The sequence below is a fragment of the Camelus bactrianus genome, chromosome X (assembly GCF_048773025.1).
Source record: "Camelus bactrianus isolate YW-2024 breed Bactrian camel chromosome X, ASM4877302v1, whole genome shotgun sequence".
In the NCBI taxonomy this organism is placed as follows: Eukaryota; Metazoa; Chordata; class Mammalia; order Artiodactyla; family Camelidae; genus Camelus; species Camelus bactrianus.
The window spans coordinates 89,698,249-89,724,584 of record NC_133575.1 but is presented as its reverse complement, the minus strand read 5'-3'; the positions used below and the strand labels follow the sequence as shown (position 1 = coordinate 89,724,584).

Here is a 26,336-nt window from a genome sequence, read left to right as displayed (position 1 = left end):
ATCAACACGTCAACAATTCTCTATCCTGCATGTGATAAGTATGAAATTTAAGTGATATTAAGTGAGGTATTAAGATGCCTTGTTGTTTCAAAAAGGCAGTCTCTTCATCTGGTATTCCCAGAGAATGTTGAACGACTCTATTTTACTTCAGTATTTGTTTTAGACCCAAAGAGGAAGACAATTACCAATAAAGAGAAATTAATATAGAATGAAACAACATATCAACTGTACAACACACAAAAATTCACTGCATATATTGAAACACTTTGAAATGGCTAACTAGTTTGCAGTAAGAGTCTATCTGAAAGGGCTAATAAGCTAATATAGCACTGTAGATTAATTTGGAAATTAAACTTTAAAAAAGAATAAGACCTAGGAAATGTAAGACTTGATTGATGTGTGTGTTTGCATGGGAGATTTAAGTAAAAGTCAAGACTGCAGTTGAGCATTACAGTATTGGTCCCAGAACAGTTTAGAGATTTGAGAGTATGGGAAGCCAAAAGGAGGGCAGAATGTGGATACATGTGTGAGAAATATTAGTTATTTATAATTAGATTTCTTGAAAAGTGTGGAATACTGATTAATATGAGAAGAATGAAAGATTAAGTAAATCTTTTCTGCTGTTGTTGCTAATTCTCATGCTGGGTCTCCTAGGAGATTATAGATGCTACGAAGTCATACTCTCATAAACCTGCTAGGTTTAAATGTATAAAATCTATTCTATGAATCTCCAATCTTGGCATTGGGTAATCAAAATATGCATAGAAAAAGTCTGTGCACTGAATACATTATTTTCACATTACTGAAACCTCTTTGGTAACCAAATAAATGAAACATTAGATTATAAAGACAGAACAATGAAAGTGCATACATATTGCCTTCTAGTATTAATATTAGGTGGAAACTTAATAGGAACAGAAGAGCAAGATACCATTCACAAAAAATTAGGCAATAAATATAATTTATAACTCTATTTCAAATAAAAACCTAACTCCAAATTTAAGAAACAAGAATATTCTGCAAGATAAAGAATGGAAGACTTCCTCCAGCATTGATTTTTTTCTTTTAAACAAAGTATTTTATGCAAGTTTTGTTCTTGGCATTACTAACTGACATTCTGGAGTAAAAATAAATTTTACTTTATAACATATATAAATTATTATTTCCCTTAAAACATATATTCTTTTATGGAATAGTTTGTTGAATAGTGTAAGGCAATGTGGCAGCGTTTTTTCATGTTCACTCATACTGTTCAAATTAACCAACAAAATATTTATTGTATGTTTACGAGCTGACTTTATGAAAGGTACAAATGAAATGAATGACCTGATTCTTGCCTACAAGGAATATATAATTTCATTACATATTAACAATTTAATTGTTGATAAGCTACATATGAATTAAAAAGTGCTACATTATTTTGTGAAACAATCATAAAACAAGGTATGTATTAAGGTAGTAATCAAACAGTACAAACAAGAAGTGTAGTAGGAGTTCAGAGACAGAAGACAGAATAACAGGTGCTCTATAAATGCCTGCTGAAAGGAACGAGTTAATTTAATTCATCCAATAAACATGTAATGAGAAACTACTATATACTGATCTGCATACTTGAAAAATTCAAAGATGAATAAATCAAGGGCCTTGTCAGTAGTAACCAAGAGATTATAAACTGAGGTACCTTGGTTTTTAGTCTAGATGGATTAAATCTTCCCAGCAAGATTGACTGCTTCACAAACCATCTATCAATTAATTAACAAGGGTCGATAGTTTTACAGAAGGCATCAAAAGAAAAGAACAAGCTGTTGGCTTGTTCTTCAGGAGTTCTAAGGTATAGATACCAATAAGCAGGATTTTTTTCATGCAAATTATGAACTCTAAAAATATGAAAATGAAATCAAATAAATACCTCCCCTGAAGAATTTGATTAGGTAGGTCATGATGTATAGAAACATATTCATGTCTGCTCTAGACAAATTGTATCCTAAGGGAAGTAGACTTAATGACATTCAGATTTCTTCTATTCATTAAAATTGCTTACTTGTTAATATCACTACTTTCCGTATTACATGTAGATTATAAAAATGCATTTTCAGGGTGCATCGCTGAATTGGCATGACTTATTTACAAAGTAGAAAAGTTTTGCTCATATTCTTATTATCCATGGTTTTATCCATGTGATCGTTATTGATTATCAACAAATAAAGATTCAAACAATTGAAAATGAAAGGTAATTGAGGTAAATACCCTAAAACATCAATGATCCTTAGAAATATAAAATGCCACATGAATGAATATTTTTTATGAGATGATTTTTTTCTGGTTCCATTCTATTCTTCTTTTGGAATGAAAGAGCAATCAGGTTATGGAAAATGTACAAAAATATTTCTATTTTGAACTAATATGTGGAAAATCAAGAAGTGTGACAAAAGACATAGAAACTAATTGAATTATCTTGAGGATATATGTCTCTAAATTTCATTGGGACAGCTCATAAGTATATACAGTAGCAGAAATCAATCAAATGGATGAAACAATGAGATAACTCATTTTCTTGTACAAAGTGACCTAAATGAAGGTAAGTTGGCTGAAATTACCATGCAAACAAAAATTAAATGCATATTTGAAATGATAATAAAGAGATGAAGAAAGCCAAGATGAGAGTAATCAAAATAAATGTGCCATGACTCAGCAAGTTATTTTTGCAACCTTAATTAACAGGTCAATTCAAATGAGTAGAGTTTTGAACAATTAAAACTTGAGAAGGTACAGTATCTTCCAAAAGAATCCAGTCAAGTCAAAGAAATTTAAGAGGTAGAAAAGAATTCTACAAAGCATAGCCTCATCGGTCCCGTAAAATGGCAGCTCTAGATAAAGCTTCTCTAGGATTTGCAGTAAGCCAAGTCATTTAACTAACATCTTTTTGGCTTGGTACATGAGGCAGTTGTAAAATTATAAAAATATAGTAAAGGAACACTTAGTTGATGATATGTACTGAAAATACATATGAATTTGAACAATGAAACAAAGTAACTGATAACTATAAAATGAGCATAGATAGCAAAAGAGTATCAACATAATTCATTAGCAATACACTAATATGGGTTGAGAGCACATTGTAGGAGTGTAATTAAGAAATTAAGAGTAACTGTTATAACACACCAACACATTTTGGCTAACAGACTGGACAAAAGTAGTGCAAAGGCAAACTGCCCTCACAGCCGTGTTCATTTCTATAAACAAATGTCGTGGAGTACATACTTCTAAGTGATAGTGTTCATCAGCATTACAAACTCAAAATTTGTTTCTTATTTATTACTTTAAAAAAATCTAAGTCCATCGACCTCTAAGAAAACTACTTAGCATTGTCACCAATCAGATTGCATTCGACCTCCTAATTCTTCATTTCCAGGAACTGTCCAAGTGAACATCTGATTCCTCATCATATCTTTTTTACTTTCTAGGTTCGTGAAAACTTCCTCTTTGTTTCTTAGGGTTGTTTTTTTTTTTTTTCTTATCTTTTCATCTCCACCTCTAGTCTCAGAAATGTGTTTTGTTAATCCATGTAGTACAAAACTTAAGGGAATCAAACAATAAATTCTTACTATATCTCTCACTTGGACATTAAGTATTTAAATAATTTACATTTCAGCCTCCCTGGGAAGGACATGAATAGGCAGGAGACCTGCAACACGGATTCCACCTCCTCTCGGAGGGCTTCCCTGACTGACTCTCCCACCTGGAGGCTGAATTGGGAGAGCTTTCATGGGCTCCCAAGACATCCTGGGCTACTCCTGCTGTAGCACTTACAACACAGTATTTTAATTGTCTGCTTACTTGCCTGCTTTGCCCAATAAAATCTGATCTCTTTGAGGAGAGAGACTGTGTCTTATTTATTGCTACATCTGTAGCTCCGAGCACAGTACCAAACATTAGGTACAACTTTATTGAATGAATAAAAAAATTAGAACAGTATGGAGTTAATTTTCAGTGCAAGTAAAAAAAAAAAAGTTCACCAATAAAAAGTATTGTACAATTACTGCAATTGAAGGGCCATTAGTAATGGTTCTTTAACTTTTAATCTTTCAAAATATATCATTAAACATCTAAGGATACAATCATGTTTGACAAAGCTTTTGATCTTCATTTGTGTTTAGAAATGTCATGGATACATAGTTCTAAATGATACTATTAATCATCATTACTAAGTAGGTGTCATGAGTTCTGTTATTAAACATATGTAAATATAGATTTATTTATTTATATTTTTAATTTAGGATGTTTTAGAATCTCATGTGCAATTAGTTACAGGAACTTATTAGCTTTAATTAATAAGCAAAGAGCAATGCATGCATTTTTCCACATAAAGTTTTAAAAATTATGTTCATATTTTCATCCATAGTAAGTAGGATCAATAGAGTTTCTCATTCAATCCACTGCCTTCAGACAGACAAGATGTTATTAGTCACATTTTATATTGAGAAAACCTGAAGCTCAGGAGTGTTAATTCACTGGCTCAAGTTACATAGCTAAGAAGTGTTGAAGGGGTGTGGGGCAGATAGTCCTTAAGTCTTCTGTGCTCTTAAGCAGAGTTGGGTAGAGAAGCAATAGTAGAAATATTTAAAAAGAGTTAATAAAATAAAAATGCATTTCCATTTTATTTTAGTATGTATTGTGTATACTCAAGAGTCAGATTGGTCTTCCTTTACTGTGTTTCTTAGATTAGATTGCTATATTTAATTGGGTTTATTTTTCCAGATCAAGTAGTTAATAATTTATTCAACATATCTTTATATGAATGCCTGTTCAAGCCCATGGATTGTGTTAGTAGTTGGATATAGAAAACTGAACAAAACCTGCATGATCCCTGCACACTTAATAAATAAAGAAGAACAAGAAGAAGAAACAAGAAGGAAAAAGAGGAAGCAGAAAATGGGTATAGCTAGACTCTGTCTGGTAAGTGGGGAAGTGGGTTAGGAGTAATATATGTGAAAGGGGTGAGAAAACCAGCTTAGAATCCAAGTGATCTTCATATCATTCACATGACAGGCATAAATATCTTGGGTGGGGCAATCAGCTTGCTTTACTCCTAACACCTCTTCCTGATGAAATCAACATTTCCTAAAACCAGGTACTTCTCACAAAGATGACCAAAGAGGAAATACAGAGAAGAGTATTGAAGTCTTTGATCGTCCCAGGAAGGAAAACGTCTACAAGTTTTTATACTAGAAACAACTAATGCTCTTTTTATTATTTAGGTTAATTTCTAATAGCCTCGTCTAGAAGTTTAACCTGAAGAACAAAATGATTGACAGGGTAATTACTGAAACATTTTGAATATGCTCCACTAGAATTGATGTATGTAACATGTTAAAGAAAAAAAAAAAAGCCAAGAGACAAAGAGGCTTGCAGGAACTTAGACTATTTCATATTATATTAATGTAAAAGGCAAATAGAATTTTAAAGAATGGGTGATTATATAAAGATTGCTTGATGATGTGATATTTGTTTTTGATTTATTAAATGTCTTGTATAATATTGATTTAGTGATCTTTATAATTTGCTTTAAATTCTACAGCAAATAATTTTGCTCACTTAATTTTCACTAATTCTGAGACTCAAGTCCTTTTTCCTCCCCTAAAACCTTCCCAGATAGGAAATGATCTGGCTCTCCTCTGACCTTGTAAGACACGTTTATTCTTATCACAAACTTTCTTATGTGGTGGTCATTTGTGCATCCGCCTTATATTTCTTCTCTCCCATATTAGATCATAAACTCTGTTTGGGTCGTAGTTTTTTATCCTCCACATAACAGGTGCTCAAATAAGACTTGTTGGTTCATTTATTCTTTCAACAAATACTTATTGAGGACCTGCTATATGCCAGGCATGAAGAAACACAATGTGTTGAATATATTCTGACATTTTCTTTAAAACTATTACATTATAATTTTGTTTGATAAATTATAGAAAATATTCCAATATTTCTAATCAGCATTTATTAAAATTCTTCTTTCCCTATAAACGCATTTTCTATCTCTATTCTACTTATAGGTTCACCCAAATTCACTTTGGTTATCTTTTTTTTCTATAACATTTTTTATTCATATTTTGAACTAGGTCTCTTAATAAGCACTTTTAATATTTATTTTGCTATTAAATGTCTAAATGCATTTGTTGCTTCTTCATATGAGCAAGAAGATACCAAAGTAAGAATAACAAAACAATATTCTATTTATCAGAATATAGTCACATATATTGGTTATAAAACATATTTTATATTTGGAATTTTCTACAAAGATCACACAGCTTTCAAATCAAACTAATTCATTCTAATATTCTAGGAGGTTTTTTTCCATTTCAACTGAAGGACATAAGATCAATTTCTAATTATTGAAGTAATAGATTCTCATTGTAAAAATACTGGAAATTATAGAAAATTTTAAACAAAGGGGTTAAAGAAACATCCATCTAGCTGGTCATAGCATGATATGTTCACCAATATTATCATGGGGTAAAATCATATAATGGAGATTTCAATTATCAACTGTAAATAGCATCTGACATCAGCAAAATAAATTTCAATAAAATGATGAAAAATCATAATAATTATGTTCTTCCAAATGCACTTTTTATAGTTCTACTAAAAAATTTCTTCTAATTGTTACTGAATGTTAACATTGACTACCCATGTGAAATTTTAACAAACTTTTAATCTAAATAAAAGAGGAATTAAAAAATCTATTATGAAAATAGAAGCAGTATGCAGATTCCAGTTATAAGTTTGGAATCTAGGTTGTGGAACTGAGAGTTCAGAAGCAGGTTTAGTATAATGCTTAAAACGGAGAGTTAATAGCCCTACACGAAGTACAAAGTTACTCTTTGAGAATTCATGTTTAACCCTTCTGGCTGTCTTTCAATCTCTATTATGTTCACACTGCACGCTCTGGGTATTGAATAAAAATATACACAGCCCATGCAATGAGCACATCCTAGAGCCAGGTCCAGTTGTGATATAAAGCTCAAATGGTAGTATCATTTGGTCAAATTTTAAATGTTAAATAAATTTGAAATGACTTATTTTGAAAGTTGAAAATTTGGCCAAAAGACTACACTAAAATCTTAGCACTTGGAGAGACCATATTGAAGTAATCTCTTACCCTCTAGCCATACCCTTTACCTTTTTCCAAACCACAGTAGACAGATGAATATCTATTCCAGATGAATTTGGAAGATGGTATTTGGAAACAACCTGGGATAACTCTAATCAGAATTTACAAACTGTGAAAAGAAATGTCTTTGTTTATTACATCCAAATTAAATTCCTTGCTCTGCAGACTAAACCAGAGGTGATGACATGAAAAAAATATTGGACATGAGGCTAAGAACATATGAATTATACCTTATCACTATGTGACTTTGGACAATTCAGTTAAATTCTCTGTGTCACAATTTCTATGCCTGTAAAACAGGGATAATAACAAATTTGCATATTTATTATGTAAAAAGTTAAGGGAGTTTATACAGGCAAAAGTGATCAGTAAACACAAGCAATTACGATGGATTCTTCCTCTGGAGTAGTAATATTCCAGTTCATATCGCCATTTTCTCCTCTTCATAGGTCTTGTTTTCTAATCCTTTCATCATCTTTGTATCTCTTCCCTGAAATCTTCTCAAGGGCTCTTACATCATTATCCAATTTCACCATCCTGAGCTACACCTAAGACTTAATTAATTAGTTGGCTGAGATCTATTTTTATGACTTGTCATTCTTGCCTCAATGTACACGCAAACTGGTTGCTTGAGATAAAGCTGTGATCAAGACAGTTAAGGTCCCGGCTACTGAAATAAATATGCAGCCTAAAAGTTGAGAGTTATGTTTTATTTGGCCGGATGACAGCCTCCCAGATCGCTCTGAGGGACTGCTCTGAAGAGGTAGGGGAGGAGCTAGGATATATAGGAGTTTTACAACAAAGACCAGGTAGTTGGGACAATAAACGATTACTTATTATTTAAAGAAAAACAGGCATCTCAAGTTAAGGAATTTAGCGCTTTTGTATGTATGGGAGGAAGCAAACATTTGGGCTCACTGAATTCATCCCTTTGACAAGCACCTAGCCATCTAGGGCCAGTATCCTGTCCTTTCTTATTCGGAGTCCCCTCAGGGTGCACCACTGTGAGTGGCTGCAGAGGCTGGGCTGCAGGCTTGTCCTCACTGTGGGGGGTGGCGGCAGCAGCTGATGACTTGGTTTCAGCATTCTTTGTTAACTGATACGGTTTGCAGTATTTTTTGTTCACACTACCATGGAGTTTACAGTATAGGGGCAGGGAGAGAGTGAATAAGGAAGTGAACGAATAAGATAATTTTATATAGTATTAGTGCTGTGAAAATTAAAATAAAACAGATAAACATGAGAGGTGGGGATGAGTAGTTAGGATGGGGTTGTCAGGGTAGAACGTTTTGAGGCAGTGACATATGACCTGAGACTTGAAGAATGAGGGTCAGTTGAGGATCTGGGAGAATAGCGTTCCAGAAAGAACAGCAAGTGCAAATGACTTAAGATGGGTGTGGGCCACTGTGGCTGGGGAATAGTGAATGAGTTATATAAAAAGAAGCTAGAGAGAAAAGTCTGGGACCCCTATCATTAAGGTGTTTTAAGTCATGGCAAAGAGTTGAGATAAGAAGGCATTGGATGGTTTTAAGTATGGAACGGCGTGTTACAACCAACTAAAAGAGCAACCTTCGGACTTACCGAGTGATCTCTGAATCCTCTCAATACATTTAACTGAGAATCACCTAGGTTTCTTTTACTTTGTCACGATCTGCAAATTGGACTTTAGGATTTTCTTTTCATCTCTGTTTAGTAAGCATAGTGAGTGTTAATTAGTTATTTATATGATACTTTGCAATAGAATAACAGCTGACATTAAATTTAGTGAACTTAGAGATCTAGGCCATCCATTTTGTCCCCATTCTCCAGATCTGCCAAAACAGACTGACATATCAGTCCTGTGTTATATCCATTTCATTAGAAGTCATGTAAAATTTCAGAGCCATTCTGTGTTACCTACTTCTCACTTGTCATTCAGTGAGGAAATGATTGAACGATGATATACAGATTCTTTTTAAAACCAAAGAAGAAAGACTAAAGACTACTTTTGCATTTCTCAGGTTGCTACAACTACAGCTAAAAGCCTTGCTGACATCCTCTCTCCTCCCCCACCCATGCTCCATCTATGAAAAAACAGAGCATTCTTTCAAATAAAAATGCAAGTAACAATACAATAAATACTGTGTTTCTCTATACTAAAAAAAAAAAAAAAGACTGCTGTATTATATTGAATCGGGAATAATCAAAATAAATTAATCATCAAGAAAACAAAAACCCACAGCACAAAAAACTACTGTTTGCATTATTGGCCAATAGTCAAAAATGACAAAAGTGTGCCCCCAACAGCTAATATTTTCTGCACAATATTTAAATAGCATTGAAAAACTCTGAATTTGATAAGTGAAAACAGAGTAAGTACTCTCCCAAGTGCTTGAAAAGTGTAGTAGGCACTATGGATTTAGTACTATAATTGTCATGATCATATGTGTAAAATACCTACATGAAATAATTACCAAAAAAATGGAGAAGATAATTCCTGCATCTGAACTGATGCATTACTATTCTTTTGGAGCCAAGGACTGTTGATGTTTTAGGGGAGCAAAACTTGCTACCACAGGGAATGCAGTTTGGTGCAGCCATTGTGGAAAACAGTATGGAGATTCCTCAAAAGACTAGGAATAGACTTACCAGGTGACCCAGGAATCCCGCTCCTGGGCACATATCCAGAAGGAACCCTACTTCAAAATGACACCTGCACCCCAATGTTCATAGCAGCACTATTTACAATAGCCAAGACATGAAGACAGCCTAAATGTCCATCAACAGATGGCTGGATAAAGAAGTGGTGGTATATTTATACAATGGAATACTACTCAGCCATAAAAACCGACAACATAATGCCATTTGCAGCAACATGGATGTCCCTGAAGAATGTCATTCTAAGTGAAGTAAGCCAGAAAGAGAAAGAAAAATACCATATGAGATCACTCATATGTGGAATCCAAAACAAAACAAAACATAAATACAAAACAGAAATAGACTCATAGACATAGAATACAAACTTCTGGTTGCCAAGGGGGCAGGGGGTGGGAAAGGACAGACTGGGATTTCAAAATGTAGAATAGATAAACAAGATTATACTGTATAGCACAGGGAAATATATACAAGATCTTGTGGTAGCTCACAGCAAAAAAAAAAAAAGTGACAATGAATACATATATGTTCATATATAACTGAAAAATTGTGCTCTACACTGGAATTTGACACAACATTGTAAAATGACTGTAACTCAATAAAAAAATGTTAAAAAAAAAAAAAGCAACACAGCCAGAAAAAAAATAAACAAACAAACAAACAAAAAAATAAAAAATAAAACTTGCTACCACAAAATATCTCTTTGGCATGTAGATTATTTCAAGCTGAAAACAATCAAAAGACTCAGGCCCAAAAGACTCAGGAAGAAACTTTGATCTTTCCCCTAACTGCCTGAAAGAATTTAGTCCAGCATAGAGCTATCACCAGTGGTATCTGCAAAGACTATGGGTTGGGTGTGGTGGGGAAATCTAGGGGCAGGGTCTAGAGATAGGAGTCCACTCTGTGTCCCATTGTCTCTGCATGGCCTAGTAAACATTTACTTATACAAGAGGTATGCATGTTAATAAAGTTCTTAATCTGTCTCTTACTACGGAGGGTCTCAGTCAAGAACTCAGAATGGTAGAGGGAAAATTATGTTTTCCTTTTCTACAGAGATTACACTGTTTTAAGACATCCCTGTCTTGGCACATGCTATTTCTTCTGTCTGGAATGACCTTCGACCCTTTCTATACATGGCCATCTCAACACTGCTAGACACCATGTCCTCTGTGAAGCCAGCTCTGACAGTCCCAACTATTCCCTTCTCTAGATTGCTTGTGGACTTCACACTTGTTCCATCATTGCCTTCATACCATTTTATTTTAATTATTTGTCTGCACATCTGTGTTCTCTATGAGACTGGAAGCAATTAATTAAAAACAAATATAACAATCTTTTTTGGGTCCCCAACACCCGGTGCAGTGCCTGGCACACGGTAGGCATTTAGTAAACTGTTACTGAACAGGGCTAAGCAAACTATGTGTAGATACCTAAAGTTGAGGAAAAGAGAAATGCTGATTTTAAAATAGACTGTAAAGATCTTTTTTCATACTGAAAAATGAGAATCAAAGCATGTTGCCAAAATATTATTTTTTCATATAGAGAAGAGATCTTAAGTTATAATGGACTGTCTTGAGAAGTGTGTGTACTGTAGAAAACTTGTACTTTTGCATGAAAAGACAGTTGTGTAAAGGATATTTAATGTTGTGTCTCTAAAGCAACTTTAAAGTTATGATATGGATTGAGGAAAAATTGTAAAGTCAATTTAAATTTCTTATAGCTCCCTAAGACAGAAACTAGAACCTAAACGTAAAGACAATTTACCCTTCATTAGCAAATACTTGGTATGCACTAAAAATAAAATGTTCAAACGTAGGGTCAAATCAAAGATATCACTATGAATATCAAAACAATTTAAATATTCTTTCAATGACTTTAATAACTTGGAAAATTCAAACAATTTCAATCAATATTTGTCAGTGAATAAGGTCTTAAAGTACTTGTCTGAACTGATATAAAATTTGACCTATCCAATGTTTATTTCTTTAATGATCTGACAATGAACTGCAGTGAATCTGAAAACTAAATAACATACATAAATTCTTTTATATTCTCTAGAGTATTTCTTTTAACAAGTGAAAAATCCTTGTAACTTTTGATTGTCCGTAGAAAAGATGCAATCTCGCCTTTTGTGGTGCATGATATTCACAAACCTGATTTTCTGTTTGTTTTCCATCTCATCCACAGTTATCCATCATCCCTTCTAGATTTCCTACATTTTTAATAGCTCTTCTATGTTTGTTTTGTAAAAAAAAAAAAAAAAAAAAAAATCTACTGACAGTTCATTCAGAAATAATCTATATTTACCACTTTTCATAAAAATGTTTTTCTCACCACTAAATCCGATCTACTGCCCTGAAATTGCATAAATCACCGCAACTTTTTGCATTTGTATAATCCTGCCTTTTGTATTCTTCTACTACACAGTGCATGCAGGTGCTTTCAGCTGTGTTACACTTGGTTGTCTGATTTTAACTAGTTCGTCAAGATTTCCCTTAAACTTTTAAAAATTGTCTTAACTTACTGTATAGCGCAGGGAATTATACACAAAATCTTATGGTAGCTCACAGAGAAAAAAATGTGACAATGAGTGTGTATATGTCCATGTATGACTGAAAAATTGTGCTGAACCCTGGAATTTGACACAACATTGTAAAATGATTATAAATCAATAAAAAATGTTAAAAAAAACTTCTCTTAACTTTGTCCTTTATGCTTCCGAAGTCAGCTTCCAACTAGGGCAGCTTGTTTCCCTAATTCTTGGTCATCCATTCGTGTTTTGTTTTTTTTTTTAAGTTTTTCTTTCTCCTTCCTTCCTCAACCTCTCCTTCTGCTCCCCCAGTGGCTCCCCTGGGGAAGCTGCTGTTTTTCAGCCTTCCCATTGTATTTTCTCATATTCAGTATTTTCTCCTCTATGGAGCTACGGCTGTGATGCTGTTTTCTTAAGGCACGTTTTTTTTTCTTTACATGAGCCTTATTATATCTATTTTCTTCCACATTTTCCATTTCTGTCACCACCTGATATTTACATTTCTTTTCCTCTATTTCTTCCTGAGCTCCCCCGTACTTCCTTCCCTCTCTCTTGTAACTATTAAGTGGCTTTTTAGCATTCAACAGAATGGGAACTATTGTTACCAGCTCAAAAATTCTTTTGTCCCCCCAAACAATAGAGGTATTAAATACTGTCTTTTCTTAGGCTTTTCTGTTGGTTGTTTTCATGTGTCTTTCCCCTCCAGATACTCACAGTCCCTTCCTGGAAAATGCTCTATTCTGGTTCTCTCCACCTGAAATGTTTTTCATAGAGAATCCACATTGGGGCTTATCTGAGCGGCCATTCTCTGTTGACTTACCTTCTCACTGTATGTCTAGCCCATACCCTGAGGCCCTCAGCCACTAACATCACGACTATGGATTAAGCACAATTAAGAAACTCAGCATTGAGGACTAAAACCTTATTTAGTATGCACTCCCTCTTCACTTATTTCTACAATATTTTGCCACTAATTTTCAATATTTTCAATTCTGAGAAAATAATTACCTCAAAGCCTCTAACGGTAAGGGCAAGTACCGAAATCGTCAGCTCTCGTAAGTAGATGATATGCCAACTTAATAAACCACTAAACAGGAGGGACATATCTAATTTGTCAAGAATAAGATACTAATCTGATTAAAGTATGAGGGGGAAAAATTAAAAGGGAACAATGCAGTATGTTAAAAAAGAAATGACTGGCTCCAAATGGAGTCACTTGTGGTAAGCCCATGTCAGCAAACCAAGACTTAATACTTAAGCTAATTGCATACAACCACCCCCTACAAATGCAGTCTTAACCGGTCAGTTGGGACTTTTCTAGTCAGAACCAATAATCTGCCACATAGTCTCCTTCTGTTCCCCACAGGTAGGTTACCTGAGCCCGAAACAATCCACTCTTTCCCCCTTCTCTCTATAAAAGCCTTCCGTTTTGTACAGCTTCTTGGAGCTCTTTTCTATTTGCCAGATGGGATGTTGTCTGATTCATGAATCATTCAGTAAGGCCAATTAGATCTTTAAAATTTACTGAGTTGAATTTTGTTTTTTAACAAGTAGTTCAAGTAGTCCTCCTGCATGAATCCAGGAAGCTCGTAATGTTCTATAAACACTTCCCATGTGCTTAAAATATGACTGATTTGATAAAAGTTCAGTCACATTTAACTTCTCAGAGATGTATCATTTGCCTAATATAAGGCAAACTCACACTTATCTCCCACTGGCTACACTGATTTTTGAACAATTTAAGCTATTCGTTTAAGCAAGCACACAAGCTCCCAAATTGTTCCACTAACTATAGTTAGAGTTGTAATATATAGCAAAGAGAATAAACCTCCAAAACACTGTCCCCAAAATTTAAATCTAAAATCTGCTTTTTTTATACCTTATAGAGATCTTTCCTGGTTGGTGATTTGAGGGCTTATTTTTCTCTGCAAGACTGAAAACTAACAGAAACTTTTTTGTTTTGTTTTAGCAGCAATTGCCTGAAATCGAGCCAGCCCAACAACATGTAATTAATAACTGTCAGCCCATGCCAGTAGCTCTGTATTCTAATTAACTTGTACTTTCATAATTTCTTAGCAAAGTTCTTTCATACTGAGAGCTTTATCCTGTTAAAACAGATTAATTTTGGTTTTGCAGAGAGGACAGAAACTCAAAGCTCAAAGGTTCTTCCTCACCATGTACTATCTAAGTTAAATCATTTAATTTTTCTATGGTTCATATTTTCATTTAAAAAAACACAAGATGTTAATGAATACTATGTGAAGGCTAGCAAAGCATTACAGCAGTGAGAAGTTTGCATTAAAAAAAACCAGCACATACATTAAAGACAACAAAACAGAGAATTTAAAGTAACTAATATTTCTTCATTCATTTCTAAGACACAGATCAGTAACATAACTTCTAGGATTCTTGTGAGATATGTTTTTAGGTGCTTTGTAAGCAGCAAAAACTAATTTATTCAGAAACCTCACTTATACAGAACAAAATTACAAGCCAGAAAAGAAGCAAAAGTAATATGATATTACGAAGGTCACATCCACTTCATTAATAATAACATTGTTTCTCCTTTTTAAAAGATCATGTTCCCTAGTAAACGTGTGTCAGCAGTAAACTGAAAATGTATGAGCAATCTAAGAAATATATATATAGATATCACATATTAAAAAACTCAGTTAAAATTTTCTGTTTTTTTCATGCAAGGTACAGTACTAAGACCAAGCTATGAAAATGTAGACTTGATATTTTCAAAGATGTGTAAAAATGAATGCAGTTTATTTCATCACTGCCTGAATGAAGTCCACATCCTGATGGAATGGTGTAATATTCTTTCTCAACCATTTTTTTTCATTATCATCTGCTGGGAAGTAGTCATACTTCTTTGTTCTTGAGAGCAATTCGACCTTTATTGAGAAAAAAAGTACAATGTTGAATAATTGTTGAAAGAAAATTATGTTTTCCTTTGTTGATGAATGTTTCCTTTGTCGTATATGAATGACCACTGGCATCTAGTCTAATTTGGAATGACAAGAATTTTTTTAAGCTAATCAATTACAGAAAAAACCCTTCAGCAGAAGAGCTAGTCAGAAAATCACTCTCAGCATTTCACAGATTCAGTTCTTCACCTTTAAATGAGAATATACTAACCAAGGTTTCTATATCAGAAGAGCCTTCAAGAGAGTACAGGGGCCCTGATTTCATGTTCTTAAATATAGGGACTCAGCAAAAGCAGAAAACAGTTTTATGTTAGGAGAAAATATCTGAGTCTATTTGTGAGTTTTATGTGCTAAAGTACTCAGGTAGCACTTAAGCAGAAAATCTACTACCCATGAACACTTAATCATTTGAGTTTAAGAAACAAAGAGAAACAAAAAGCATAATAAAATAAAAGATGGTGTAGCTCAAATACATAAGGTAGAAAAGTCCTACTTTTGAAAAGGAGGGTCAGGAGCTCTCTACCCCCAGACTGTAAACTACTTGAACACACAGAATATGCTTCTGTCTTCATTGTGTTTAGCATAGAGCCTGGTATTCACTAAGTCTTCAGAAGATGTTTGTGTGCTTGCATTGAATATCAAATTCAAATGTTTCAATAATTTCAAAAAATGTGCGTAATTTGTTACCAAAATTGCAGCTGTTAAACATTTGCTCTCAAGCTTCACTGTAACTTGGCATAGCGTGGAAACACTCTGTGACACTCACACTCTGTGCAGTATGAGACTGGAGTAATCTCAAGATGTGGATACAGTTCTACCTGTGGTCTTGCAAAAGATAAGCTGTGATTGACAGTCTTTAATGGCCCATCTACGTACTTGACTCTAGCCAGAGGTCCATGTCATGTAAGAAGCTTCCTTTGATTGTTCTTACTTAACCACTCTTAATGATATTTATGTTTTACCTTTTCATTCAAAGTGAGCGTAAAATACATTTAAGCAGAAATGTAGAGTGATGACATCCAGTCGTACGTTCTGTGGTTCAGGGATGCATTATCAACAGTCAATTGAAGATAATAGTACCTGCATTACTAAGTTGCTGAGAGGGTTATCATTAAGAATAGATTATTGATGGAAAATACCTTGTACATATTAAGCATTATATAACTATTCGTTGAATAAAAATGAATGATAAATCTATGTTTTAATTATGATTATATTTAATTTATAATTACTATTTTACCATTATGGTGTACTATAGTCACTTCAAATTTTAGTTTTGAGAGTCATAGTGTTCTATAAAACAATCTTACTTCCTGGCTTGAGTTTAACCTGTAATACTCTTCAAACTCAAAGACAGGAAGACTGTAAAATAGTTTGATCATATATGAATATTCTTACATGTCCTAATAATTCTACAAAAATTTCCCAAGTAGAATAATACATTAAGATAAAGAATCTCAGTCATTTTATCATTATTTTTGTCACTGGGTGTACATTCTATCTTTGCAACATTATAATCTGTGAACAACACATAGCTTAAACATTAATTGTGCTGTTTAGAAGAAGAGAAGACATGAGAAAAGTATCTTCAATTTCAAAATATTTCCATTTCAAAACACTACTGCTTTGTTCTATCTTTTGGAGTTTTAATATAATAGTTTCACTTTTCGGAGTGTGTTTTCAACCCATTGATTACAATCAGCTGGTCAAACTTCTATTCCAATGAAATCAATCATGGTGACAGTTGCCACTATGGCCTCCTCCCTGTATCTTCTAAGCATGGAAGAGGACAAGTGAGCACCTGCCTCCTAGATTTTAGATTGAAATATTGCTTGAGCAAATCAGGATTCTTCATGCTATGGCAGAATACAACCGTCTGATAAAGGCTGGGACACCCCTAACAGATGTGTCCATACTTTCTGATCATGTTTTCCTTAAAAGACAAATTCCTCCCAGAATTTGTAAATGGAATTAAAAATATGTACAATTTAATCATCAGTAAATAGCATTTGAGATGTTTATTTCACATTGTTTTATCACAATAGAAATCAATGAAAGTTTGATCAGAATGTTCAGAGTTACTTTTTGTAACAAGAGAAGCCATTTAGTTTTCTTTTCATAATAAAAATAATGTACCAAATGAGAATTAATTTATGGAGCTGCTCAAGTAAAAGCAAAACCCAAAATTTTAAGATCAGTAACGATATTCATTCTTCCCTTAGAATGTTACTGAATCAGTTGACATAGTATTGCATAATGTAATGAGATAGTATTACATAATGGTCAAAAATATATTACAAATGATCGCTTTTGAAGTTGTACAAGAATTCCATTCCAATTTGAGCTATATGTTTACTAACCTACAGTTCAGGTAATATAACATCTCATGCCTCTGCATTTCAAAAATGGATAGTGACTAATGCTGTTAAATCCCTATTTGAAGATGTTAAAACTGAAAGAATTTGTCCTTAAACTATGAATTTCTATATTGTATTGAACTGTCAAGCCCCGTCTTAACTTGTTCTCAATACATAGTTCGGGAAATGAGTAGGTTCATGTTAGCTCATCTGAGAAGGCACTCCCCATTTCTGAAATTCTCTAAGTAGTTTTGTTTAGAAAAATCAGCAAAACATTCTACTTAATCAGTCATTTCCTTCTACATTAAAAACACAAAGTAGTCTATACTGTGGTTATAGAGCTCAGTCAGTTGCCCTGAAACACCCTGTGCCCTGAAGCTCTTCCAACTATGCTTTCTGCCCTAGAAAAGTTTTCTAACTCATCAGGAAGAAAGGAAGTACGCATTATTCTGTTGGTCTCAACTCAGATTCCTTTCTTTTTGTCTTGACTCTTGTTCTCCCTTAGGCAGTTCTAGCCTTCTTCAACTGCAAAAAATGAAGCCTCTCTATTGTCTTTTTAAAAGCAAATTTGCCTTTCTCAGAGTCTCAGCTTTTCGGGTTATGATGGCTGGTTACCTGTCCTTCCAGATCTCAGTGTGAGCTCTCATCCCTCCTGTCTTTTGCCTGGCCTCTTTCAACAGCTCGGTAAGGTGTTACCAATCTCTAGAAGTTTGGGAATGAGGCATAGAATTTGGGTCATGCTCTTATTCTGCCAGAACAATATATATATTTTTAATTTAATTTAAATTAAATTAAATTAAATTTAATTTAATTTAATTTAATTTTGGGGGGGTAATTAGGTTTTTATTTTTTATTTTTAGTGGAGGTACTGGGAATTGAACCTGGGACCTCATGCATGCTAGACAGGCTCTATACCACTGAGCTGTACCCTTCCCCACCTTTTGCCAGAACAATGAATACACACACACACACACACACACACACACAGAAAACGAGGTTTGAATTGTGTTTGCTTGTACACCCTGAAACAATTGAGGCTATTTTCAAAAGAAATAATCTACTTTCAAATTTGGCCTTCATTTTAAACATAAACCGAGTCAGAGATGTCTGTGGATTAATATTTCAACACATTGTCAAGTGATTCTATATGCCCTTGTGCTTTTCCTCTTGTTATTTCCCCCTTTTAGTCAGAAGTTTTCAAAATTTAAGTGTTTTGTAAATCGAGTGGGTAGAATAGTCTAATATGACTGGCAGAATAAAACAGATTGATTTAAAATTGACAAGCAGTATATTTGAAAAGACAGATTCCCAATGATTAACTTAACAACTCTATTTTCAGCTCCTATCAGAGTTCATCTCTCTGGTTTAACGCTTTATGTAGTTGCCTTAGCACATGTACAAATTTAAATATACAGGAGTATATATTTCTGAAAAAAAATGCACTGAAAGCTTAAAATTTGTAATGGGACTACCTGGAAAACTAGTAGAAATTTCTTAGCACTTGGAATTCACTTAGAATATTTTCCTGAAAGGCTTGAGTTTCCCCGTTCCATACCTAACCACACGAAAAGCAAGTGGAAACCCCTTATAGTAATGTTTACAACTGTCCCGTGTGTAAAGGTACCATAAGGAAAAAAATAAATACCCTCAGTTCTGAATTTCAATAATTTGCTTTCCTCGCAGCAACTATTTGTGATCAACCATCTATTATAGCTCCTATTTTCTGTTACTTCTGCATATTCAACAATTCTTTCTAAAATCTTGACCTCTCTCCCTCTCATCCCCAACCAGTATAACAATGACCACCACTAACAATCTTGAAAGCAGTCAGGCAGACTGGCAGCTGGACTTAATTTAAATATATCCTGGTGCTTCTACCAAAAAAAAAAAAAAAAAAAAAATCTGTCTCTGTTTCATGATGTGACAAAGGTAAATGACCTAAGTAGCAACTTAACTTTTAACAACTTCTGTTAATATTTAATCTTATATTTTATATCTACTATTTTAAGAAGGCTCAGATTTATTTCTGGATAAACATAACTACTTTTATCATACCATGATTTTAAAGGACAGAGTAAATATTATACCAGTAAAAATTTTCTCTTGCTCCTCAGATGCCTTTTAGACTAGATCTACCTCCAACTTCGCCAGTTAATAGAGTGGAGCATCCATGTGTATTACCAAAAGTGATGTATAATCTATTCTGATGGTTTAGGGCCACATTCTCTACTCCCTTCAGTAGGAAAAACTGCCAGCGAAGTGGGCTTACAGTCTTGAACCAGCTGGATTTACAGAGGACATCTCAGCTTCTTTGAGTTGGTAGAGTTCCTTGTTCAGTTGCTACATCTTCACTCCAGAGAGCATGAGCTCTCCTGTTAGGTGATTAGAACTGGGAACAAGAGCAAGCTTCCTGAGACCAGGGTGGTACAGCAATTGAGGGGACAGGCATCAGTTGTGAGAAGTGACAAAGGAGACCAGTGCATGGTATCCATCCTTCCCAGCTGAGCTGGCTGTAGCCTCGGTCACCTGTAGCATAACGGCAGCTTTTACACTCTGAAAATACACAATGCCAACTTCTCCCGGAAGACTCCTCTACCATTCTGGGATTGCATCATTATCACAGGGAATGAAAATATGGTCTTAATCCAATTAGGAAATAAAGGACACTTGTTAGGAAAAGTTTCAAACCAACTTAACACAGCAAATATTTGCTGGTTTGGGCTCACTTGCCTGCAAGAAATACTCTTTTTTGATAGAGAAGCACATGATCCCAAACCAGTTACAACTATGTCCCTGGAACCACTGGTGATGAAAGTGATTGCCACAGAAGGTGGGGTAGGAAAGGAATTTTAGAGATCAGTTACACAGTCCTTGGCAGAGTGCCTTGCACAAAGTAGTCTCAGTGAATAACAGGTGAATGGATGACTCCAGTTCACGTCCTCTTTTCACAGGTGAAGGAACTAAAGCCAAAGGGAAGAAGTAATTTACTCAATAACATAAAGCTGACCAGTGGCAGAGCCCGGATGAGATACTAGAATTTCTAAGTCTTTAGTGATTTTTCTTTCTACAATACCCTTCTTTGTATTCAGTCATTTCTACTGTTAATTGATCAGCTGTGAACTATAATCATCTGCATCCCTAGAACTTTGCCCATGTGATCACATGCCTGCAAGGCCCTTTGGCAGAACAACTCTAGTCTCCATATCTATTTATGTCTTCTCTGAATTCCCCCAGTGCTTACTGCCTGTACCACATATTTAGAATTTTAATACAAAGAATCACAGATTATTTTGCAATGATTTCATATGTATTTATTGTATCCTTAATATATTTGCATGCTTCTCTGGTAAGGGACATTTGCTTATAGCTCTTTCCTATTTCTCAGCATGTAATTCTTACGTTACAAGTGCAGAAGGGATAGAATAAGCATGTAATGTAGCATCCAAATTGGGACACTTTTGAGACGCAGAGAACGTATTCATATTTGCTCCATAGGTGTAAACTGTGATTATCCTGGACAATCTGGAATGTATGGGCTCTCTAACAACAGCTGACTTGCTCAACACGTGTTCAATTAGAATCATTCCATTGCTGATTGTACAATTGTCCAACTATGGGATACTGTTCACAGTTTACCTTATTACACTGAGTGGAAATCTTTCTAAAGTAGTAATCACTGAAAAATAGTAAACATTATGGAATTATATGTATCGAATACTTACATGTATATGTTATATGTTTATAAGTTATTATGAATATTTCCACAAAATATTCATTTGTTGCCTTAAAGTTGTAAGAATAAAGTTAAGTGCAAAACTTCTGTTGGTCCAGTTTTAATCATTCCAATATTGAAAATGTGGCTAAGAGTGAAAAAAATGGCATTCTCTCTCATTCTTTCCTGATGGTAAAATATGTGGGCTAGGTGAGGTGGGGTCTAAATTTGAAGTTTAAAAATAGATTTAAATTTAAGCACACTATTCAAAAAAATATCAAGACATCATAATTTTAAATTTCTTTTGGGGTAAATTATGGAGACATTGATAAAGGAGACAATTAAAGTCCATGAGAAATTCATGTACAACTAATGGCCGACTAAAATTTTATAGCATTTACCCACCATCATACTATATATTAATAAAATGAATCTTTACACTGATTTGTTAAGAAATAATCAAAGTTTTTTGGCACAATTTTCAATATATATATATTTTTTCTCTTCAGATATATAACAAAGTTTCAGACATCCAAGACAGAATAGTCCATAGTTTCAATTTATTAATATTGCCAAATTAGAAGTTTAATGATAAAAACTCCCTGCAGCAGAATGAATTTTAAGTACTTGAACAATGGCAGTTACACCATCTGCTCCAGATAGAAATTTGCTGTCTTGACAGTAACAAAAAACAAATAGGAAATATAGATACACTGAGCCAACAAGAGGGTAACTGCAACAAGGAAAGAAGTATTTCCTAGATAAATTGCTTTTTCTTTTGTGTACTACATTCTATACTAAATAAAACTTCATTTAACTATAAGTAGATGTTTATCAAAAAGATTCATAGTCTTTATCACAACTGTTTATATATTATAAGAGAATCTAAACAATCATAATTTTCCATCTTCAAAGTTCTAAATGAAATTGAAGTACGCCAGCAGGGGGGAAAAAAAGCAAAAATAATTACACGGGAAACAAAATAGAATGTTGCCCTTAGGAAAAATGCTGAGAACAGACATTATGTTGACAGATTCTCATCTACCAACATGGACTTCCAAGACAAGTCCCTAGACTACATTATTTTAAGAAATTAAGTTTAAAAAATCTATTTAAATAACTGTCTTCCCACATCCTGTTATCAGTGTAAAATGTGTGTATGTGGCTTCAGAAAGACAGGGGAATGTTCAAATAGCATTTATTCTGCATTAAAATAGTAAGAGGAAAAATTAAAATCTGCATCATTATAACACATTCATTTATAAGGTTGGTAGGTCACGTGAACACCATCTTGCCACAAGTGTAGGAAAGACAATATTTATTTTCATTTTAAAAAGAGACCAATTTCTGGAACCTCAAGACAAGGCCCATTTTCTACTCTCATTTTCTATTACCCACATACCTGATGGTTAAATTTCTTTTATCCTTGGTTCAATAGTGTCAATAAAGATGATGGTTGAAACAACAATAATTTTTAAAAAATACTGTGCAAAAAAGTCCTTTCCTTGCCAATTGTCAGGAAAAAGGTGTCATATTTTTATTGGGTTTTGTATTTCAATCAACAAGGATTTATTTAGTTTGATATATATTTTTCACTGATACATTTCCTCTCAATTGTCTGAAAATAAGAAAATTATAAGCTACAAGTTGTGTACATTATTTTATAATGCTGGCCTAATTATCAGAACATAGCCATGACCTGAATTGAGACCTATGAGTCCAGAGTCCTTCCTGGCTGAGGACCCTAAAGACGTTTCCTAGGAAGTCAAGTTTACCATACATAATGTTAACACAAAAAAAGTGTGAGGTCTTCCTTTAAAGTAATTATTTTCACTTAAATAACTTATCACGAATTTATCTCTCACAAATTAATCTTTTCTGAATTTTAAATTAACTTTCCATCTGTGTTTTATTTATCACATAAAACAGTGTCACTTTTTTTTTTTTTCTTTTCAAATGGAAGTACTGGGGATAAAACCCAAGACCTCATGCATACTAAGCATATGCTCTACCACTAAGCTATTATCCACCCCCAGTGCCATGTTTTATATGGTGCTAAAGCTATGGTATTCAATTTTCTAGAGCATTCTTCGAGTTCTTGTTATAAGAATTAATGCCTACTTCATAGGTAACTTTATCCATCAGTAATCATTTATTGAGCATCTATTTTATGCAAGACACTGGACTAAGCATTGCAGTAACTACTAAGATGTATGAGAAGATAAAGTCTTTGCTTTCAAACTTAGCTAATAAGATAATAACATAAGTGAATACAAAAATGGGAAATTGGTCATTGCCAAACTGTGTGGTAATGGGAGAAATTCATGGAGCATTGAGTATTCAAAGGTATTACACAAGAAATAAGGGACTAGAAATAGCTCTTAAGTGTAGATCTGAATCATAAGAAATAATTGGAAAAGGAATTTTGTCAACAGTAGGTTTAAATAGACTGTTACAGTATCTACAGGGAATGAGGAGGCTGAGGAAGGCTAGTCAGTCAGAAAGCTGCCAGGAATGTGGGGCAAATAAATACACAGGAGTCAACATCTGCGGGATAATTGTAATCTCATTTTTGTCACGTCACTAGGAGAAAACAACTTATCTCTCCTGTCCCACTAACAATGAGCACTTTGCCAGGGAATTTAAATGAATTTAATCCATAATGTAATCACCACTACAATCTTAGATCATTCCACTAGTGTCAGCTTTATTTTATGGACTAGGATACCGAGTCTAAGACGGTTAATGTGAGTTGCTAAGAGTAACACACCCAGCAATAATAATGATAATAATGCAATAAGGGTTATAACATTTATTGTGTACCTGCGGTTGAGCTGATACAGACATGGGCACTTTTATCTAGTAGTAGCAGATTCTGAGCTGCTTGCTTTGTCTCTTCACCCCTTCATTTTCCTTAGGCACGGTCCCAGGACCCAGGTGCTATGTATCCCCCTGCATGCAGGAGTAGCCCACAGCATGACTCTCCCAGCTTTGTGGGGGGATTTGCTTTTGCACTGCTCGATGCCCATTTGGTCAAGGAGGAGCCCAATGGGTCACTTGCCAGTGCTGTAGACAGTGGAGCTGGAGTTGAGACACTGTGCTTTGTGCCAAAGAAATATCTTGAAGGAGAGGGTGGATAGGAGACCTAAAACATCTCAGGATCCATTGCTTCATTCACTCAGTGTGGCTACTATATACATGGGTCAACTTCAGGGGAAGGAAATGTGAATCTAGAATCAGGCAGGTCTGGGTTCAGAATCCCAGCTCTGTCACTCGCTAGCTGTGGAAACCTGGAAATTCATTTAAGCCCCTCTGATCTATGTTTCCTCATATGTTAAATGATCAATAATAACCACTTTATAGACTGTTGACTGTTGTGAGAATTAGAAATAACTTCCAGAGTCCAGTCCAGTACCTGATATTAGTAGATGTTCAATAAATAATAACTATTGTCACCACTAAACATCTCCCACAGGTCAACTAATCTTCGACAAAGGAGGCAAGAATATACAATGGAATAAAGACAGTCTCTTCAGCAAATGGTGTTGGGAAAACTGGATGGCAGCATGTAAAACAATGAAGCTAGAACACTCCCTTACACCATATACAAAAATCAACTCAAAATGGATCAAAGACTTAAACATAAGACAAGATACAATAAACCTCCTAGAGGAAAACATAGGCAAAACATTATCTGACATACATCTCAAAAATTTTCCCCTAGAAGAAATAAAAGCAAGAATAAACAAATGGGACCTAATGAAACTTACAAGCTTCTGCACAGCAAAGGAAACCAGAAGTAAAACAAGAAGACAACCTACGGAATGGGAGAAAATTTTTGCAAATGAAACCGACAAAGGCTTGATCTCCAGAATATATAAGCAGCTCATACGACTCAATAAGAAAAAAACAAACAACCCAATCCAAAAATGGGCAGAAGACCTAAACAAGCAATTCTCCAAGGAAGACATACAAATGATCAAAAGGCACATGAAAAAATGCTCAATATCACTAATTATCAGAGAAATGCAAATCAAAACTACAATGAGGTATCACCTCACACCAGTCAGAATGGCCGTCATTCAAAAATCCACAAATGACAAATGCTGGAGAGGCTGTGGAGAAAGGGGAACCCTCCTACACTGCTGGTGGGAATGCAGTTTGGTGCAGCCTCTACGGAAAACAGTGTGAAGATTCCTCAAAAGACTAGGAATAGACTTACCGTATGACCCAGGAATCCCACTCCTTGGCTTGTATCCAGAAGGAACCCTACTTCAGGATGACACCTGCACCCCAATGTTCATAGCAGCACTATTTACAATAGCCAAAACATGGAAACAGCCTAAATGTCCATCAACAGGTGGCTGGATAAAGAAGAGGTGGTATATTTATACAATGGAATACTACTCAGCCATAAAAACCGACAACATAATGCCATTTGCTGCAACATGGATGCTCCTGGAGAATGTCATTCTAAGTGAAGTAAGCCAGAAAGAGAAAGAAAAATACCATATGAGATCGCTCATATGTGGAATCTAAAAAAAGAAAAAGAAAAACAAACAAACAAAGCGTAAATACAGGACAGAAATAGACTCATAGACAGAGAATACAGACTTGTGGTTGCCAGGGGGTTGGAGGGTGGGAAGGGATAGACTGGGATTTCAAAATTGTAGAATAGATAAACAAGATTACACTGTATAGCACAGGGAAATATACACAAAATGTTATGATAACTCACAGAGAAAAAAATGTGACAATGAGTGTGTATATGTCCATGAATGACTGAAAAATTGTGCTGAACACTGGAATTTGACACAACATTGTAAAATGATTATAAATCAATAAAAAATGTTAAAAAAAAAACATCTCCCACATCACCAGTGGTAATTCTCTTTTTCTTTTCAAATTACCATTTGTAAGGAAGTTGCTTTAAAATTCTTGTATTTTTTAGTTAATAATTCCACATTTTTCTATTTGTCTTATACTTTTCCCTTACAAA

The 26,336-nt window shown here is 34.4% G+C and overlaps 1 non-coding gene across 1 annotated transcript; it reads right to left on the bottom strand.

Annotated features, from left to right (window-relative positions):
• Positions 1-24,277: 24,277 nt before the first annotated feature.
• LOC123617378 (small nucleolar RNA SNORA35) lies at positions 24,278-24,406 on the bottom strand. Its single transcript, XR_006725508.1, has one exon. It is a non-coding gene; the product is annotated as a small nucleolar RNA SNORA35 (small nucleolar RNA).
• Positions 24,407-26,336: the final 1,930 nt, after the last annotated feature.